The sequence below is a fragment of the Rhinolophus ferrumequinum genome, chromosome 4 (genome assembly GCF_004115265.2).
Source record: "Rhinolophus ferrumequinum isolate MPI-CBG mRhiFer1 chromosome 4, mRhiFer1_v1.p, whole genome shotgun sequence".
Taxonomy (NCBI): Eukaryota; Metazoa; Chordata; class Mammalia; order Chiroptera; family Rhinolophidae; genus Rhinolophus; species Rhinolophus ferrumequinum.
Window position 1 is genome coordinate 8,701,242 of NC_046287.1, and position 20,060 is coordinate 8,721,301.

The 20,060-nt window shown below is 45.7% G+C and overlaps 2 long non-coding RNA genes across 2 annotated transcripts; one reads left to right on the plus strand and one right to left on the minus strand.

Annotated features, from left to right (window-relative positions):
• Positions 1 to 6,247: 6,247 nt before the first annotated feature.
• LOC117021256 (uncharacterized) lies at positions 6,248 to 10,301 on the plus strand. Its single transcript, XR_004422821.1, has 3 exons — positions 6,248 to 6,302; positions 7,057 to 7,138; positions 9,943 to 10,301. It is a non-coding gene; the product is annotated as an uncharacterized LOC117021256 (long non-coding RNA).
• Positions 9,317 to 16,717, minus strand: LOC117021255 (uncharacterized). The gene is made up of 3 exons (XR_004422820.1): positions 16,595 to 16,717; positions 12,626 to 12,788; positions 9,317 to 9,612 (listed from the first exon to the last, which is right to left on the minus strand). It is a non-coding gene; the product is annotated as an uncharacterized LOC117021255 (long non-coding RNA).
• Positions 16,718 to 20,060: the final 3,343 nt, after the last annotated feature.

Consider the following 20,060-nt stretch of genomic DNA (forward strand, 5'->3'; position numbering starts at 1 on the left):
TCCAACAGCCACTGTGGACAGAATGACCTCTCAGTGGTCACACTCTGAGAACATCGCTCAGCCTTGAGACCTGAGACCCCCATCTCTCCTCTTCACATCTCAAGACACTGACCACCTTGCTAGCTGTCATGAGTGAAATGGCCCAGTGAATCCGGACGTGTGTGCCTGCTCCCCACTTTATCTTGGCTCTGTGAAAAACCAGCTCTCACTCACCACCAACCCCCTTCTCCAGGGACTCCTTAGAGCCTGTGGTTTTCTAGCTACTTAGGGGCTGAGTGTGGGAAAGTAGATAAGGAAAAGCACAAGGTTGAAACTCTTCCAGAAGCATCTGGTAGGTTTGTCTCTTACTAACACTTGTTTGCTGTCCTCTGCCTGAAATCACACCACATCTGTCGTCACCCTGGGCTGACGCAGGATGAATCAGACCCTATAGATGTAGGGAATCCTCAGTGGCCTCCCCAGCCACCCTCAGCACAGAACACCAGGTGTCTGAACAGACAAGCTGGATGGATTTCTAACCGTGACACAGACAAATGCCAAAACCCTGCATTACAGCCACCTCTTGCATCCACTGAGTCTCCATGTTATGGGTCTTTTCCTTCATGTATAACTGTGTCTGAAAGCCTGACGCCATCCCAGAAGCCTTCCCACACTAATTATATGTGTGGCCTCAGAGGGAGAGCACGCTGCCTTTGGAGCTTGGAGGCAAGTCCCTGTGCCTGGCCCACTCCCAGGAGCATCAGAGTCCCCAGGTCAACCTTCTTGTCTCTTCCAAGGAGCTCTTTTGTCCATGCCTTACCCCACTGATGGACTAAACTTCCCTTGGGGTGAGGAAGGGCATAGATTTCATAATCCAGCTGGGGAAAAGGGAGGCCTAGAGAGAGCAAGAGGGACTTAGAATGGGGCAGAACTATGCCAGCTCAGGGCAGCTGATGTCACTTCTGGTGACTTATTCACATCAGCCATTGATGGCATCATCTGTGGTGGATAAAGGCTCCTGTTTCCTCCCTTCCACTCTTCCTCTTTTAGCCATTAAACGAAGTATTTTTTGGAAATGCCTGGTTCTCCGGGAAGTCACCAAGGGGAAGTTATGATCACGAGAATCTAGACCAACGAAAGGATGTTGTAGCTTTGCCCTCTAAGAGGTGGATTATTATGCAGATAAGATTTGTGTCACTCTGTTTATCATCTCCTAGCTCACTGATCTGCTTCACCTGTTGGGACTTGACTACTCCAAAGTTGTCATCTTCTCACCCATGGGGCTGCTCTAAAGGAGACCAGACAGAGGGTAGGGATGAGGGAGTCGAAACATGGTGGAGTCACCCAGGAGGCCAGAAAAACACAGCTCAGGCCAGGCTGTGGAAGATGGTCAACCAAGGCTAACTTAGCCCATCCTTCCCCATCTTTTCCTGGGTTTGAGGATAAGGATGAGAGGCCCTGGAATGCTCTGGCCTCATTGTTTCTGATCCAAAACCTTTTCTTCCATGTCCACGTGCCATGGCATTTGAAAGCTATAGGGTTTTGAGACCGTTCCCAGCCTCTCATTTTATAGTCAAGGTGAGCTTGCTTCAGACCTATTGTACATGCCAAAGGCAGAAGGTCAAGCAGAGACGTGTTCTGGGGTGTGACATGGAGAATACACTTGGATTTCACACATGGGGCACTTTGGCCCAGCCTGAAGCCCAGCATGTGGCATAAAGGAGAAAAATGGCTGGAAATCTCCCCAAAGCTGACCCTGCAATTCTTCTGAATTCTCCCCACTGCAAACCTAGCCAAGTGTCCAGCATGGATGAGAAACAGATCAGTAGCCTATTGCTTTTGGAGTCCAACTCTGACGCTCATACTCCCTGAGAGACGGCCAAACACCCTGATCTCCTCAGTTTCTGGGGCTCTGACGTCGACAAGGGTCCTCAAAAGCAGTGAGTTGTAAGAGAAATCTGAGCCTCATTGAAGTCATCTGGTTGGCCTCTAACAACTTTTTCAACTTCCCTGCTCCTAAGAAACACAAGGCCCCCATTTCTCTCCCTGGGAAGTAGCTGAAGTTCATTCTGTATCCACAATCCCGGTCTCTCTCTGACCCCAGACTCTCCTCTCTCACCAGGAGCAGACACTAGACCCAAGTCGTCTCCTAGTTGGTGGTAGGAAATGCCAAGTAAGCCATGTCAGGCTGGAGTCCATGCAAGTAATGCATGGGACAGCACAGGAACCAGCAGTCTCCAGGGAGCCTGGAGGGGACACACAGATCACCTCTGGTGGGGGAGGGTGTTGGGCTGAATAACGCCCTCCCAAAGATGTCCAGATCCTAATCCCCAAAACCTATGGATACCTTACACGGCAAAGCGACTTTGCAAACTTAAGGGAAGTTATCCTGGGTTAGCTGGGTGGGTCCAGTAAGGACAATGGTCCTTATAAGAGGGAGGCAGGAGGGTTGGAATGAACAGCAGGAGGTGTGACAAGGAAAGCAGAGGTTGGAGTGATGGGAGGAAGGGACCTCAGTGAAAGAGTACAGGGAGGCGGATTCTCTAGAAGCCTCTGGAAGGAATGCAATCCTGCCAACACTTTGATTTTAAACTTCTGACCTCCAGAAAGGCAATAAAATATATTTGTGTTGGTACAAGCCACTAAATTTTTAGTAAATTTTTACAGCAGCAATAGAAACTAATGCAGAGAGCTAGGATAAGGATTCACAGGACCCGAAGGGAAAACTGGGAGTTGACTGTCTCCTCCGGGGCCATCCCCCCACGTCACAGGTCTCCTGGCACTAGGTGACTCAATGACAGCAAATAATAGCAAAACCCATTTCACCTGGCTTACACCAAAGGCAGGTGGCTCCAACCAAGCTAGGTGGGTTTGATAACTTAGTTATGTTACCGAGGACTTCGGTTCTTCCCGTCCCCATTCTTCTAACCTCACTGCTCTCTCAGTTACAAAGTTCCAGATGTCACATCCAGGCACAGTATTGCCAATATTCAGGAGAGGAAACCTTTCTCAGAACACCCATCTACACCCCCTACGCCCAAGGACTTTCCCTCATATCTACCTCATTGGCCAGTATTGTACCACATGTCCATGCCCAAACCAATCCCCGGCGAGCAGGATGGGAGCATTTTGATGAGTTTAGACCAATCGGGACCTACCCCCAGAAGTATTTCCAGCCTACCCGAAGTATTTGGCTGTTGGACAGAGGGTGGAGGGGTTGTGTGAGCAAGAGAGAAGGGGGAGAATCCATGCTGTGTGGGCATCCAGGCATGTCTGCTTCACTGGTGTATGGGTGGGCGTCATGGAGACCCACAAGTCTCTCCACACAGCTTCAGAGCTTACATGGCCTGCTGTCTCTGTTTACCTAGCTTTTATCCGTCATTTAAGGAGAAAGAGGGTTGGTTGGCTGGGTTTGGTCACCTTGAAGTGCACCCTCTGAGCAGCTATCCTGCCAAGCCACCTTGGCACTGAGCTCTCCCTCACTTGGCCAATCGCCTTGACCGACAGCGTGGAGCCTGAAGGAACCATCCGAGCCTCAGGTGACAGGGCTGCGTCCTGCTAGCTCACTAGCATTTTCTACCTGCAGCTGCAACTGAAATGAGGATCAATTGGGGCTGCTGTCCTTGGAAAGCCGCTCCTCCAACTCCATGGGTTTCTCCCTGGGCTTGTCCTGTTACCCCACCACCACTACCGTCACCCCACTTGCTCTGTCTGCCAGCCGGGCTACGGCCTCCTCTGCCCAAACTGTGGGCTTTTCTTCCCTGCGACTATTGCTCACCTTACAAAAAGCATCATGGTGTCTTGTCCCCAGTGCAGAGGACTCTTGCACTCACCTCCTGTCCTCCTCACCTCCCTTACCCTTCCTGTGCCATCATAGAGGTGGGAGAGGAGGGGCTGCACAGAAAACAAACAAACAAATGAAGTGGGGGTGAGAAGGATAAGGCAGGACAAAGGAAAACGAGCTGAATGCAATGTGGTGCCCTAGAAAGGAAAGAGGACAGTGGAGAACCCGGCGCAACCCGAATAAAGTCTGTAGATAGTGAAATGTATTGTCCCAGTGTTCAATTTCTTAGCTTCGACACAGGTTCCTGGTTAGGTGCGTTTCATGTATATAAAGACAGATTTCTTTAACATTAGGGGAAGCTGGATAATGGGAATTGTCTGGACTATCTTTGCAACAGTCCTGGAAATCTACAATTATTCCAAAATTAAAGGTTTATTTAAAAAAAAAAAAAAAAAAAAAGGAAAAGGAAACAGTGTCAGGCCCCGTGGGGTTCCCACTCCTTATTCCCTCGGTGCTCACCTAGCTGGGCCACTTCCAAATCCTGCCCCGGCCCCAGCCCCTACCCTAAGACCAATGCTTGCCAGAAGAAGGAGGGAATTAGAGTTTTAAAATTGAAAAGTTTCTGGCATATACAGTTCCTAGGGAAGTTAGTAAGTACTAGGAAATGGTGAGAGGAACGGAGATTTCTGAACTGCAGGACTCTCAAAGCCACTAATAGGATCAAGGTTTTATAACTCTCCAAGGAGTGGCTACATTCTGAGGCATTTCCCCAAATTCTTTACCAAGGTAGCTTTCTTACTTAAGCCACTGGTAGAGCTGGGCCCACCATCTATGTGGGAAGCCCGGCTTCCCTGGGTCAGGTTATTCTGCCTGCTTTTCCAGCCCCAGCCTGAGGCCCCTTTCTGACCTTAACTGTATTTCCCAGACCCAAGCCACCAGTTCATAGAGATGCCAAAGCTAACCAAATTATACACATAAATATATGCAGTTTACTGTATGTCAATATACCTCAATACGTCTTCTTTAAAAAGAGTGATTTTTAATGATATAACAACAATACATAGTTATGGTAGAATTTTTAGAAAAATAACAAAGTATAAAAAAATATTTTTAAAATCACCTCTAGCCCCATCATTGACTGTTAGCATTTTGCTGCTTTTCTGTTCATTTCTATTTTTATTTCAGCCTTTTGTCAGTGTTATTTTTAAGACTTTTATCATGTTTTAATATATTTCAAGAATGAACATTTTTATTATTTACAATTGTTTAATGAACTAACATTTATTTATTTAATATTTAATTAAAATAAAATTAACATTTAGTTTAAAAATACTCTGCTAAAAATTTTTTTAACTACAGATGAAATGAGATAATGTATTCAAAAGAGCCTGAAACAGAAGGAGGCTGGAGTCTGGGATTCTAGCTAGAATCCCAGCTAGGGAGAGACTTGTTCTCACTAGATTCCTTTTGTATTACTGGATTTTTTTTTTTTAATGTGCATATATCACTTTTCTTTTTCTTTTTTTTTAAATTTTTTATTGGGGAATATTGAGGAACAGTATGTTTTTCAAGTCAAGTCGTTGTTTTCAATCTAGTTGTGGAGGATGCAGCTTACTGGTCCATGTGGGAATCGAACCAGTGACCTGGGTGTTAGGAGCACTGCGCTGTAACCAACTGAGCCAACCGGCCACCCCTCATATATCACTTTTTAAAATATACACTGCTTTCCATTAAAAAGGCACTTAACCTTTAAAGACTACCTTTGATTCAGACAGGTTCTGACTCCTTGGTGTTCTCACATTGCTCTTCAAGGGGCTCTTCTCCTCTCTCACCTTCTCATCAGTGAGTTCCCCAGCTTTCCCGGCAGTACCATAGATGAGGAGGACCACTGAGCAAGGATCCAGCGGGCATCCATCACAGTGCAAGGCCCCCTCAAACTGTTGTTTACCATCTGGTTGGCATCAACACATGCTGGGTGTGGCAAAGTGAGAGTGAGGAATTCCTCTGAGAGCGTCCATCCCTCTTTTCATCTCACCATTGTCTAAGAACAAAAGAGCCTGCCCTTAACTTAAGGCTACACACTGTCCCACCCAACTCAGCCTTACAAATGGATGACCACACGGTCTAGCCTGCCAGACCCGGAAGGGCCCAGCCCAACCCACTAGGAGGTGTATTATTTTCACCTCCGAGGGATGAGGGTAGAATCAGAAAATGGTTTGGACACGCTAACTTGCAAATCATGTTAGATAGACAACTGGCCAAGCCAAGCAGGCAATTAGGTGCATGAGTCTGGAGTTCAGGGAGAGGCTCAGGCTGGAGATATCAATCTTAGAGTCATCAACATATTAGATGCCATTTAAAGTCATGTGACTGAGTGGGTCAAATGGGAATGAAAGTGGATAAAGAGGAGAGTGGCACCCGGGGCTGCACCTCAAGGACTTTAACCTTAAGATATGGAAACACAGAGAAAGCAAAGATGTTCAAAGTATCTTCAAAGTATATAAAGAAGAGGTGAAATAGAAACTCTCACATATATCTGGTAAGCGTGTAAATTGAGGCAATTAACTTCAGAAATTATTTCCTAATTCTTAAAAATATTCATTTTGCACTTCTAGGAATCTATTCTAAGAAGATTTTTTTTAAATAAGAAAAATGTGCATAAAAATATGTGTTATTTACACTTGTGAAAAATTGGAAATAACCAAATTACTAACATTAGGGAAATGGCAACAACAATAACAGGAAAGCCATCTATTAAATAGTAGCACTCACTGAAACGGATGCTTAAAAAGCATCTTTAACAACATGGAAAAAAATCCTTAAGATATAAAGTTATGCACTAAAAATAAGCAGGATGAAATGCAGTTTTAGAAGTCACAAGGAAAATTCCAAAATGTGGATTGTAATTATCTTTGGGTAGTAAGATTATAGATAATTTTAATTTTCTTCATTATTGCTTTCTATATTTTCCAAAATGGGTATGTATTTCTGTCATAATCAGAACAAAAATACTTTGTTTAAAAACATGGATCTTCCTGAAAGCAGGAGGTTGAACTTGAAAGCCAGGGGGTTGGGGGTGGGGTCTTCCTACTCCTGTGGTTTTCATGGAGTCTCTACAGTCTCACATTTCAGATTGTGCAAATTCCAGGCACATCTAAAAATTCCCTCCCAAACAGTTTTACCTCATCGGAGTTGAACACTCTAAAGCTTTAACCTGAAGACAAAATGGAGTAATTATACTAAGAGATTCTTATTCTAAAATGATTAGCATCTCCTAACTCCTTCCTTTCTAGACCTGCCCCAGCCCTCCCCAGAATTTGGAGATGGACTTCTGGACTTGGGAACATCTAGACTGCAGCAGATATCCTAACCAAGGTTTGTAAAATTCTTTTTCTTATCAATTCAGCAGAGAAAACGTTGGAGTGCATGAAAAGAAACTTCTACTAATGTATCAGTCAGCTATTACCACATAACAAACAACCAGAGAATGTCAGTGGCACACAATAAAGAGCATGTATTTGTGTATTGGCTGGAGCCAATCTGATACAGGCTGAGCTTGGCTGGCCAGATCTAAGCTGCAAGTTGGGAACAGATCCGCTCCATTTGTACCTTATCCTCCTTAGCCCAGTGGGCTAGCCGGGCACGTCCTCATGATGATGGCAAATTCATGGAAAAAATAAGCCTAACCCTGCAAGTACATATCATGTCCCTGCTTGTATGACTATTAGCCCAACCCATTCACCAAAACAAGACAAATGTCAAACTCAAAGTCAAGAACAAATAAACTCTGTTTCTAGTGGAAGGAACTGCAGAATCACATGGAAAAGGTCATGACTACAGGGAGGAGTGAAGAATCTGAGCCAATAAATCAATGTACCGCAACCAGTGAAGAAGGAAAAGCAAAGAAAACACAAACATGGAAGGTGGAAATCTAATTTACAAAGGGTTAATTTCTCAATCAAAATTTAATCGTGGACAGCTCCTATCCTAGTTACTTTCTCAACACCTCTATTGAAACCTAACTCGCCAAAAGAAACGAACAAAAATACAAAAAACAAACAAAACAAAACAAAAACCCAACTCCCAAAGCCCCAATATTTAGTCCTGGAGCATTTCTCATACCCACCTCCCCCGAAAGACAAACTGGAGCCAGAGACCCAGCCTAGATCGCCAGTGGGTTAATGGACAACATCCTAGGGGAGAAATAGAAACCTTGGCTTTTCTCTATCATGGGAAAACCAGAGGCCAAAGACTCTCCCAGCCCTCTAAGCCAGCCCCAAAGCCATCCAGCCTGCCCCGCCCCCCAAAGCCCCAGCTTAGTGGTGAGGCAACAAGTCTAAAGGGTCATGTCTCCAATCTTTCCTGGAGACAGGGAGGCTGAAGCGGAGCTATGTGCTATTAAGCTCCTTCTAAATGGGTGATTTGGAAACCTGTCATCACTAAGGGGCCCACCATGCATCTGAAACACAAAAATGAGCATGTGTTAAGGGCATTAGAATATGCTTAATGCAGCCCCAACACGTGCCCCTCCCTGCTCTGCCTCTCCATCCCTCTTCCTCTCTGACTCTCCCTCTCCCTCTCCTTCTCTTTCTCCTTCTTTCAAGCCCATTTCCCAAGCTGACCTGAATCTTCAACAAAGGCCCTAAACCAGTCCAACCACACAGCTTGGGGCCCAGAGATGCACCCTGGGAAACTTGCATCCCTACATTATACTTGTGTCACCCACAAAAGTCAGGAGTTCCACCTTCTCTTATGAAACATACTGGTTAAGAGCGCTGGGCTTTGGGGTCAGACAGACCTGTCACCTCCATTTACCTATCATGTGACATTAGGCAAATCGCTTTACCCTTCAGGGAAAGATGGGGAAAATAACAGTAGCTACCTCACAGGACTATTAAGAAGATATTGTCAGTTAAAATGTGGAATGTCTAGTCCAGTGACTGCCACATAGTAAATGCTCAATAAAGTGTAGCTATACTAACTGGATATGGAAACTGTAAACCTCCAGTGGGAAGACACCAAATCTTTGTTACCTCTGAGGAACAGGAACTCTGTGTCATGAATTTCATGTCCACGATATTTGAAACACTTCAAAGACTGGTCCCCACCTCAGAGGTAAAAAGAAAGTGTTTGGGCCAGTTTGGACCTAACCACTCCCGGGTACACAAACGTTACAACAGAGTTTTTTGTGGTCTGAGCAACAACATGCAAAAACACAGGTGTCTGTGGCCAGTGAGTGTAAATGTGAAACAACGATTACCCTGAAATACGCCAGGAACACCTGCCGGTATCTGTTAGAGGCTGCCATGTGGCACAAGCCAGCTCTTCCCTCTGCCTTGCTGGGTGGATAGGCAAACTTGTTCATGCAGCTGGTAAAGATATCAGTTGTCATCACAACTCTCAAAATAAACCCAGTCTTGTTTGGGTAAATTCAATATATTTCCTAGGACTCTTGATTCAGTTTGATAAAGATGTTTACACTGCAGCAGATGTCATGAGTATTTAAAAGGCAGAAAGATAGAAAACAGGCTTTTTTTGAGTTCTTGCTGTGATAAACAAACTGATGGGCAATTTATAACAACTTGTTCTACTTTGTTTAAGGTAAGTGGGTCCAGAGGAAGATCACTTGTGTGACTAGGAGTAAGGGGGTAAAGCAGGAAATCCTTATGCTTCATGTAAGAAAAGTGAGCCATTTCAGTGGCCTAAGACAACAGACATTTATTTCTCAGTCCTATATCAGCCCAGCGCAGCGTTCCTAGTCAGCCTATGGCTTCCTTCCATACGGTGATTCAGGCACCTGCGCTCCCTCCATCTTGTGGACCTGCCATCCGTTATGGTCTCAAAGTTTCCTGCACCGAACAGCAGAGGGGAAGAGAGAATATGGAGAAAACCCACCCACTCACTCAAATCCCTCTCCCAGAGCAGCACACATCACTTTTACTCACATTCCACACGCAAGAATTAACCATATGGCCACTCCTGGATACAAGGAAGGCAGGAAGGTGTAATCCTTATTCCTGGCAACAATGTCACACTGTGGGAAGGGAAGCCTCAATTTTGGGTAAACAGCTAGCTACCTACATGTATGCATGTGCATACATCATTATATTCCTTTTTGCCTATTTCCCTCGTTCTGACATGAACTCCATGACAGCGAGGATTTGCTTTGCTCATTGCAGAATCCCCAGTTGATGGTGATGCCTGACCTGAACCTGGAAGGAGTTACCCAGCTGCGGAGGTTAGAGAAAAGCAGGCCACACCAAGGGGGTGGATGGCACGTGAAAAGGCAGGAAGCGTCAGGGTGCGGTGTGTTTGGAGAGCTGCAGTTACCAACTCTGGCAAGAGAGAAGAGTGGGGTCTGGGCCAGGGCATAGCAGGGGCCTGGGTGCCGGGCCCAGAATGGGCAGGGCCCTGGCCTCGGGCTAAGGAGGTGAAATCTATCTGTAAATACCACACAACCCAGAAATTCCACTCCTAGGAATAGACGCAAAAGAGACGAAAACAGATGTCCACACAAAAATCTGTACACAAATATTCATAGCAGCATGAGTCACAATAGCCAAAAGGGCAGACAATAAAAATGTCTACCATGACTGGATAAGCAAAATGTCATAAATCTACATAGTAAAATATTATTCAGCCATAAAAAGGAATGAAGTACTGATTCATGCTACAACTTGGATGAACCTTGAAAACATGACACTAAGTGAAAGAAGCCAGACACAAAGGTCACATGTTGTATGATTTCATTTCTATGAAATGTGCAGAATGGACAAATCCATAGAGACAGGAGTGGGTTAGTGGCTGTCAGGGATTCAAAGGAAAGGGGAACAAGGAATGAGCACTAATGGGTACAAGGTTTCTTTTGGGGGACAGGGCAATATTCTGGAATTAGGTAGTAGCGATGGTTGCACGACCCTGTGAATATATTCAAGACGACAGAATTGTACACTTTAAAAGGGCAAACTCTGTAGTATGCGAATTATATCTCAACAAAGTTGCATTTTAAAAATCTATCTTTAAGACAATGAGGAAGCATGAGTTTTAAGCAGGTGGTGGTGACAGGGTCAGCTGTTATGCTGGTGGTTATGTTGGCGGTGGACTGAAGAGGGAGGAGAACAGGGGTGGAGACGGGTAACCCCAGTGAAACGGAAAGCTGTGTGCGCATCCTTGGAAGGTCTCCCACTGAAGCAGAGGGTGATGTTTTGCAAATTAGTGCATAAGTACTGCAGGCAATGAATTTGGTACCTGCTGAATTGGATGCCCTGCCCTATGCCAAACTCTACAACTCAGTTGGGGTTCAAAAATACCTCCTGTGCTCCTGGGACCAAGGATCCAGAATGGATAGGAAAGCGGTCTGTGTTCTCAAGAAGCTGACAGGCTGGTGGGAGAGGACAACGCGGAGGCAGATGGGTGAGAGATGACAGAACCTCGGTGATAAAGGGACCACGTATGTGCGTCCAGCCTGGGCAAGGACAGCTCAGGGAGGCCTTCTAAAGGGGCGGCTTCCGGTCTGCGGACTCTACCCTCTGTGGGCCCTGGGGCTGGCCTTGCAGCTGGCATCCATCAGCTCATGGAGTAGCTTTTCCCAGGTGGGACAACCCAGTGTGGGCGCAGAACTGGAGGCCAGGGAAGAAGGAACCGGAATCATGCGGATTGACAAAACAAGACTTTTCAGGAAAAATCCCAAGACTAGAGAACAGGAAAGTCCATTTTATAGTTGCCTTTGGGACTTTGAAGCACCCTGAGAGGCTCTTAGGGTGCTAAAAATATTCTGTGTTTTGAATTGGATTGTGATTTCAGGAGAGAGAGAGAGAGAGAGAGAGAGAGAGATGGGCGGAAGCTTTAAGATTATATCAACAAAACTCTAAGCCTATTACAATAACTGGAATTATTTGTTACATTTTTCAGTTGCACAAAAATTATCCACCTTGTGTTTCCCATTTACAAGTGTTTTCATCTGTGTGATCTTTTATTTCTCTTAATAAGCTGTAGACTCATTCGAACTTTATGTCAGAAACTCAAACTCAAATGGATTAAATAACTTGCCCCAGATCACCCAGCTAGAAAGGAGCAGAACCAGGATTGGCGTCACTTCTCCCAGCTCAGACTTCAGCTCTATTCCCAGCGTTCCAGGCGAGTTTAAAAATTGGGAGCTATCAATTTCACATTCAAATTGCATTGGTGCCAAGAAGGCCCAAGAAGCATCTCTTAGCTGCTTCTGCCATAAACTCCTTTCGACCCAGTCCAGCTGCACCTTGATCATGTGCTAGGACAAACCAGCTCCTGGGGGACCTGGTGGGGGGACACTGCCCACACCTTCAAATAGCTCATGGGCTAGTGCAGGGGACAGGCTGTGCAAACCTGGTCATGGCTGAAGCAGAGTATGAAACGAGGACTGTGCTAGAAATAAAAAGGGTGAAGTGAAGGCAAATGAGGCAGCCGTGGTTTTCGGTTGGCATTAATCTCACCCCCAATACGTTTGGCTGTCCTGAGGTGTCCTGAGGACCTAGCTGGGTGGCTGCCAATGAGCTGTCGGCATTGCTTGGCTCCTGAAGAAGTTGGTTCTAGGCACTTCTCCAGGGAATTTTATGTGTTTCCTCTTTTCCACATATTCCCTGGGCCTAAAGTGGGAAGCCAAGGGGAGCCCTGGAGCTTTACCCATCAGCCCCTTCTTCTCTGGAAGTCATATGTGAACCATGGCAACACTGCCTGTGGTTCTGAGATTGTCAGGTGTCGGCTTGAGGATGAGTGAGAACACTGGGTTTCATTGACAAGGGGCGAAGTCTCCGAGATTTCTGTCTGATCAAAGTCCTAAGGACACGAATCTCTGAGCCTTGAGTTAGCAGGAAGCTGACTCACCCAGATCCCTCCTTGGGGGCCAGCCGGTCTGATAGAAGGAGCATGAGGTTCATCCAGGTGGGCCCAGATGTGGTCCTGCTCTGCCTCTCTCCGCTGCCACGACCAACGTCTTAGCTCCTCCTCTGAAACCTGGGCATGATGACACCTGCCTCGAAGGGCAGCCCTGAGAAGGAAATGAGAGCACCTTTGTCACACACCTCGCGTGAGGTGCTGTTGTAATTGGCACTGAACTTCTGCCCAGAGGAGATCTTTCAGAGCTTCTCTTCAAAGCCCCGGAGTGGTTTGTTGCATTCACACAAACATGCCTCTTGCAGCGGCCCTCTTTGAAGATTACTTCACATTCCTTCAGTGCTGGACTTGTCTATTTAAATCCCAGAACAGGATGTCTTTGCCTTCGGAAACCCCAGTGTGACCTCTGAGGCTGTCATGCTACCCTGGAAAAGGCACAGTTCGCGTGACAGCCACCCTATTCTGCGGCATGGATGAGGTGTAGCTGAAATGGTGCCGTTAGGTGGGGCCCAGACCAAGTTCTCATTTTCAGCCTGCCCTGCAGGCTCAGGCTTAGTTCAACTATCCAAGTGGAACTTAATTCCCTAAAGTAGAACAGCTCAAGAGGCCGCAGCGTGGACCAGAGACGCGGGAGGATTAGCTACAGGGCAGGAAAAGTCTTACGAGGTCAAGCACTTACTGTCTTCCCTACACCGTTTTGGACAAGTGGTAATTGGTCCTTTAAAATGAAAAGGCCTCAGGAGAAAGCAAATCCCAACCCTTCTGCACCCTCACCCCTGGGTGAGTGCGTCCAACGTAGGCCGGGACCCCTTGTCCATCCAGGATGATATGGAAAGAAGGTGACCTCTCTTGAGTAGCGTTCAATTGCCATTCTGTCTTTTAAGGAAGCGGACCACTGTAACCCCAGCCTTTTGAAATGAGGAGTTTTATTATATTTTCCCTCCCCTCAGACCATGTTAGGTTCCCCTGTGTGTCTCTTGGATCGTGCAGCCAATAAGAGACTCAGAAAACAAGTGTCTAAACTCCGAGCAGGTGTCAATCATCTTAAAGGAAATAAAGTAGTGAGTGTCTAGCCCGGAGTCTCAATTATCAGGAGAAAATGCTGATGTGACCTTTCTTTCGGAGAGCGTTAGTGCATCTGTCTCTTTTTCTTCCCAGGAGGAAAACAGTTTTGCCGTTAAAAATAGGAGTTAATACAACATGAAAAGAATGCTGGACCTCAAGGTGGGCAGGATTGAAAAGGCAGAATTTACACCAAGCAACACTTATTACTTCAGGATCTCAGATCACAAATTACAAACGGTTGTGTACAGTCTGAAAAGCACCATTTAGTCGCCTGCCAGAGAGAAGCAATCTCTTCATTTTGTCAACCAAGACTTAGAAATTAGAAAAAGGTCCCAATTTCATTTTCTCGTGGGCCCTGGCATCCACAAGCCGAGGCCTCACCTGGTGCTAACCTCTCCAAGGGCCGCTCTAATCTTAGCACAATGGCTTCCTCAGATCAAGGTGACCTTCCTCCCCAAATGTTTTTCTTGTCCCCGCTCCCTGGCGCCCTTGCCATGGCCTTATGCAACTTCCCTATCTACGCAGGAGCAGTTGGTCAGGGAATGTCCTTCTGGACGCAGCTAATCTCTCTATCAGTCTTAGATCACTGAGATTATGACGGTTAATTATACTTCGGGTTTGGGGAGCACATTTTCTCCAAGGTACATTCAAGTCTCTGATTTCACCTTCCTGAAACCTTTTTGTCTGAGAGACACAATGTTCGGCCACTTAACCCTTCGGCCCCAGATTTCTTGTGTCTAAAATGAGGCAGCTTGACTCAGTGAGGTTTTTGTGTATCAGCCCAAGGAAAGAGAGCCAGTCAAGGACAGAGCTGGGACGAGGCATCAGATGCCAGCCGCTCTTCTGTTTGGAAGGTGAGCTGCCGATCGCCTTCCAGAATGATCCTGAACACCATGTTCACTTTCCTTTCCTTTCCCTTGAGTCTGCTCCCCTGCCTGCAGCCTCACTGAGTCAGTCATCCTGTTTCGCACATTCCTCTCTGGCTGCCCGAGTTACCCCACACCCCCACTTCCCTCAGCAGGAGCAGACCCCTCACTCAGTCAGCGACAGCATGGTGACTGCCGCTCCCTCCCTCCCTGCCTGGGCGCTCGCTTGGGGCCTCCTGCCTGCAGCTCTAGGCCTCACCCTCAAGACACCCCAACAAGTGAGGGGTCACACTCTGGTCTTGCCCCTCCCAGACCTGTTGTTGGCTGGGAGGGGCTTCCTTTGGCTCAAAATTCACAAGCAAGGCCTGATTCTTTTGGTTCCAGAACAGGCTTTGGCCCTGCGCCTAGGACAGCAGGTTACACGCCTCCTGGGAGCACACAGAAATGGGCCCTTCCCATGAGATGCATGAAAACTCAATTGCAAAGGTAATCCTGTTTTGTCACATTGACAAGCAAGGGCAAGCCCGCAGGAGGCCAGGCCAGTCCAGCCCCAGGAGGAAGGCCGGTCTGGTGAGCAGCTCCACACCAGCTCCTCTGAGAGCCCTGCCTTCTCCTATGGGTGTTCCAAACCAGGGCCATGTCTTTGTCTCCTGTTCCTTCTACCTGATTTACCTCACACACACACACACACACACTCACACACATGCATGCACACACACGCACATGCGTACACACGTTTACATACACATGGTGTACTAACAAAGGGCTCTATTCCCAGCGGGGCTTGGAAGATTTTACTGGCATTAGAATCCTTGAGTTCTAGGAAAATGTATCGACATGTGTCAGAATCAAGGTCAGCCCAGCATCCAATAAAGTCTACCTCTTTCCCCTACTTTGGTATGCCTGAAGTTTTACCAATGAAGATTCATTCCTTTTGGTCTCCAAGATCTCTCAGTCTTCAGAGGTCCCTTCTCCCCCAGTAAATTATAAGTAGCTGGAGTGGGGCTGCTATGGTCCCCCAGTATCCGTCTTGGCCCTGGATCAATTTTTCAGACGAGTTGTCAGGGTGGGAGCAAAGTTTTGGAGAAGGGAAAGCAGAAAAGATCTGCAAGAGAAGCATGGCCCCAGAGAGGACAGAGGGAGCAAGGAAACGAGCAACCTGCAGATAGTGTCCTGCTCAGCCTGCCCGGGCTGTGGAAGAGGCGAGAGATTTCACCCATTCATTCAAAAAGCATGGACTGACTGCTTTCTATGTACCAGGTGCCATGCCAGGCACTGGGGACACCACGGCCAGCCAAAGCAGAGATGGTCCCTGCCTTTGTGAAGCTCATGTGTTCACCTGCAGAAGGGTGGGGAGGAATCAACCCCCCCCACAAAAAAATCACACTAATGAACATGACATTGCAAACTAAAAGGAGTATGCTTAAGGAGGGTTCCACAAGAATCGCACCGAGGAACAAATCTAACCTGGGGCGCCAGGAAGTCTTTCTGAGGAAGTGATGCTTGATCCTAAAGAAGTAGAATTAAATAGAAAAACAAAGAAGAGTCAGCATTCCAGACAGAGGGAAGTGCATGTGTAAAGGCCCTGTGGTACAAAGGAGCCACCTAATACTGCCATTGTGTGTGTGACCATTAACCTGCAATAAACTCTGAACTTGAAGGAAACTGCTCCCTTCTAAAAATGGGTTTCCCTTTCCCTTTCCCCTGCCACCGACCCCTGCACTTAAATCAATATCGAGCGCCGTCGCGCAGAGAAGGTGAGCCGTTCAGGAGAAAGCCTTAAAAAAACAAAAGTTGCAGACAGAGCTATGACAGCCATTTCCTGTTGGGTGTCTCTCACCACAAACCTTCTTAGCCAAATAAATGAGCACAGGAAAACATTTTGGAGAAGGGTGTGGAAGAAACACAGACTGGAAGCCCAAGAAAATATCTCATCTGCTTTTCAGAGAAGAGCACAAGTCTGAGGTAGGAGCCAGACCTCCTCAAGTCCAGAGACTTAAGGACATTCAGTCCCCTTCCTGTGCTTCACCTGGAGGAAGCTGAGGCCCAGCGAGGGGCCGGGATCCAGCCAATGGCAACGTTGGGCTTGAGGCTTCTCTCTGGGCTCTTTGTCCTGTGTTCTCTCCCTGCCGTCTCCCTCTGGTCCCATCAGACCACATCTGCTGCCTGTCTGCTATCTGATGAGAAACAATGGGGTGGGACCTGCCTCGTGACCACTATAGGTGAAGCTTAATTTTGCCTTGGTACAAGAACTCAATGTCCTCGTGATATGAAAAGGAGCAGGAGGAGGAGCTCCAGACACTGTGTTTTCTGTATTTGATCTTTGCAATGACTCTGGGAGATAAGGACTCGCCCTCATTTTGATAAATGAGGAAACAGAGCCTGTGAGAGGTGGGTGAATGAGAGATGTCACCCAGATAGAGTGGCAGAGCTGGTCCAGTGTGAAAGGCCATACTTTTTCCAGCTCTTTTCCCCATCCCATTACCAGAGGGATATTTCTGTGGAGAAACCTCCTGAGGTTCCCTACCCTCAACGGATTGCCTGTAGCCTACCCACCACCACCTTCTGCCCCTCAGCTCGGAGGTGACTTCTCACACCTGGGGCAGAGGTGTGCTGTAGCGCGCCTGTGCCACAGTGCCCCAGGAAGAGGTGTGTGTTGGCTCCTCTGTCCCATCCCAGAGGCTGGCTGCCGTCTACATATTTGGGCTGGCCCTTGAGCCTCTCAGTTTGGGTGTGTGTCATATATTTTGTTTTGTTTTGATTTAGCTATTTGTTCCAGAAGTCAGGACAAAAAAAATTTTCAAACTCAGAAGCATACTATTCACATCCTGCCAGTTATGCATGCTTAATATCTGGCCCTGGTTTTGTCTGTTCCAGAAAAGCCCACTGGCTGACAGTTCCACGTAACAGTGAAGCAGTTTGCGAGGGCTGCGCTCTTGGTACTCGGGTCTCAGAGAACGTGGAGTGCTGCAGGATTCTGTGGCAGAGATCACTAGCAGTCCTACAAAACCCATTCTCTCTGTCTTTCTTTAATAATAGCACTATCAAATTTTAGCTGAGCACCTATACATCTGCCCAGCTAGAGACGTTTTCCCCAGCCTCCTTTGTAGCTGGGCATGGCCATCTAAGGTCCAAAGAAGAGAATATGAGCACAAGTGACCTGTGTCCCTTCTAGTCATGGAAGATATACACCTGTGTTGGACTTGCCTTTTCACCCTTCTGCTGCCTGGAATGTAACTGCAATGACGAGCGTAGGAGCAGCCACTTTGGCTCAGAGAGCCACGCACCCAGCCCTACACTGTTCACCTCTGGGCTGCTGGTGAGCAAAAAAACTTCCATTTTGTTTAAGTCACTATATTTTGGGTCCTCTGAGCCACCAACTTAGACAGAACCCTAAGCAATGCATGCACAAATGTGCACAATAAATCTCTAAGTGGGGTACATACCATGCAGCACTTTTCAAGTATATCTGTCCTTAATACCTATTTTTCAAACCAGGTTAGGAACGTGTTACTTACCATGCATCTTGGAAAACACTGCAAACACATTGGTCAGCATTCCCCGAACACCAAGCTATGCCTCAGCCCACTGACTGCTTGTCCCCAGTTATTCATCCAAAAGAACTTTATAAAACACAAAGTTCCCTCCTCCCAACACTTCTCTAAAGAAACCCATTTCTTTTCCCCAAACCGCTGGCCTTATCCTCACAATAGGCCACACAGGACATACCTGGCACTAACTTTGAGAGTCCAGGTTCCAGAAGACCAAACAGAAAGAGCTGCCAATTACAGGTAGATCTTCAAGCCCAGAAGAGATTAGTAACAAAAGCTACACTAAGAATGAACGGCCATTATGTCCTGATGAAAAAAAAGATTTATCCAAAGCAGATAAGAGCTCCCAAACACGAGCAAGAAACAGTTCCAGGTAATGGAAAAAAATGTGTTAGAAAGCAAGTCAGAGCTCATTTGATTAAAAAAGAAAATATTCCCACAGCTAACATCATCCTTAATGGTGAAAAACTAAAACCTTTTTCTCTAAGATCAGGAATAAGACTAGTACATGCCTTCTCACCACTCGTTTTCAACATTGTACTGAAAGTTCTAGCTAAGGCAATGAAGCAACGGAAAGAATTAAAAGGCATTCAGATTGGAAAGGCAGAAGTAAAACTCTATTTGCAAATGGTATGATTTTGTATATAAACCCATAAAAAACCGATTAGAACCAATAACAAGTATAGCAAGGTTGCAGGGTAAAAACATCAATACACAAAAATTAAGTGTATTTCTATACACTAGTAAAGAACAGTCTGAAAAATAAAATTAAGACAACAATTTCATTTACAATAGCATCAAGAAGAATAAAATACATAGTAATAAATTTGACAAGAGAAGGGCAAGATTTATACACTGAAAACTACAGGGCACAGTTGAAAGAAATTAAGAAGACCTAAATAAATTGAAAGACATTTCATGTTCATGAGTTGGAAGGAAGACTTACTGTTTCTAAGAGAGCACCATGCCGCAAACTGATCTATAAATTCCATGCAATCTCTATGAAAATCCCGGATGACTTTTTTGAAGAAATGGACAAGCTGAGCCTAACATTTATATGAAAATCAAGCGACCCAGAAAAGTCAATATAATCTTGCAGAAGAACAAAATTGGAGGACTCACATTTCTGATTTCAAAATTTACTACAAAGCTATAGTAGTCAAGAAAGATTGTGTGGTGCTGGAATAAGAATAGACATATTGATCACTGGACTAGAATTGAGAGTCCATAAATAAACCCACACATTTATAGTCGATTGACCTTTAACAAGGGTGCCAACACAATTCGATGGGGGGGAATCATCTTTTAAACAAATAGTGCTATGCCAACTAGATATTTACAATCAAAAGAATGGAATTGGATCCCTACCTCATATCATATACAAAAATTAATTCAAAGTACATCAAAAAACTAAATGTAAGATTTGTATAATGTAATAGTTGTATAACTTTATACAACTCTCAAAAGAAAACATACAAGTAACTCTTGGTGACCTTGAATTAGGTAATGATTTCTTAGATATGACACTAAAAGCACAAATGACAAAAAAAAATAGATAAATTGGACTTCATCAAAATTAAGAACTTTTGTGCTGTGAGGGACACTAACAAAAAAGTGAAAAGACAGCCTACAATAAGAGGAAATACTTGCAAATCATATGTCTGATAAGAGTTTGTGTGTAGAATACATAGAAAACTCCTACAACAATAATAAAGACCATCTAAAAAATGGGCAAAGGATTTGAATACATATTTCTCCAAAGATCTACAAATGACCAATAAGTACATAACTAGATGTTCAACATCATTAGTATCAGGGAAATGCAAATCAAAACCACAATAAGATGTCACTTTTCACCCAGTAGGATGGCTATATTAAAAAAGATGGACAAAACAAATGTTGGCGAAGAATGGGAACACTCATATATTGTTAGTGGGAATGTAA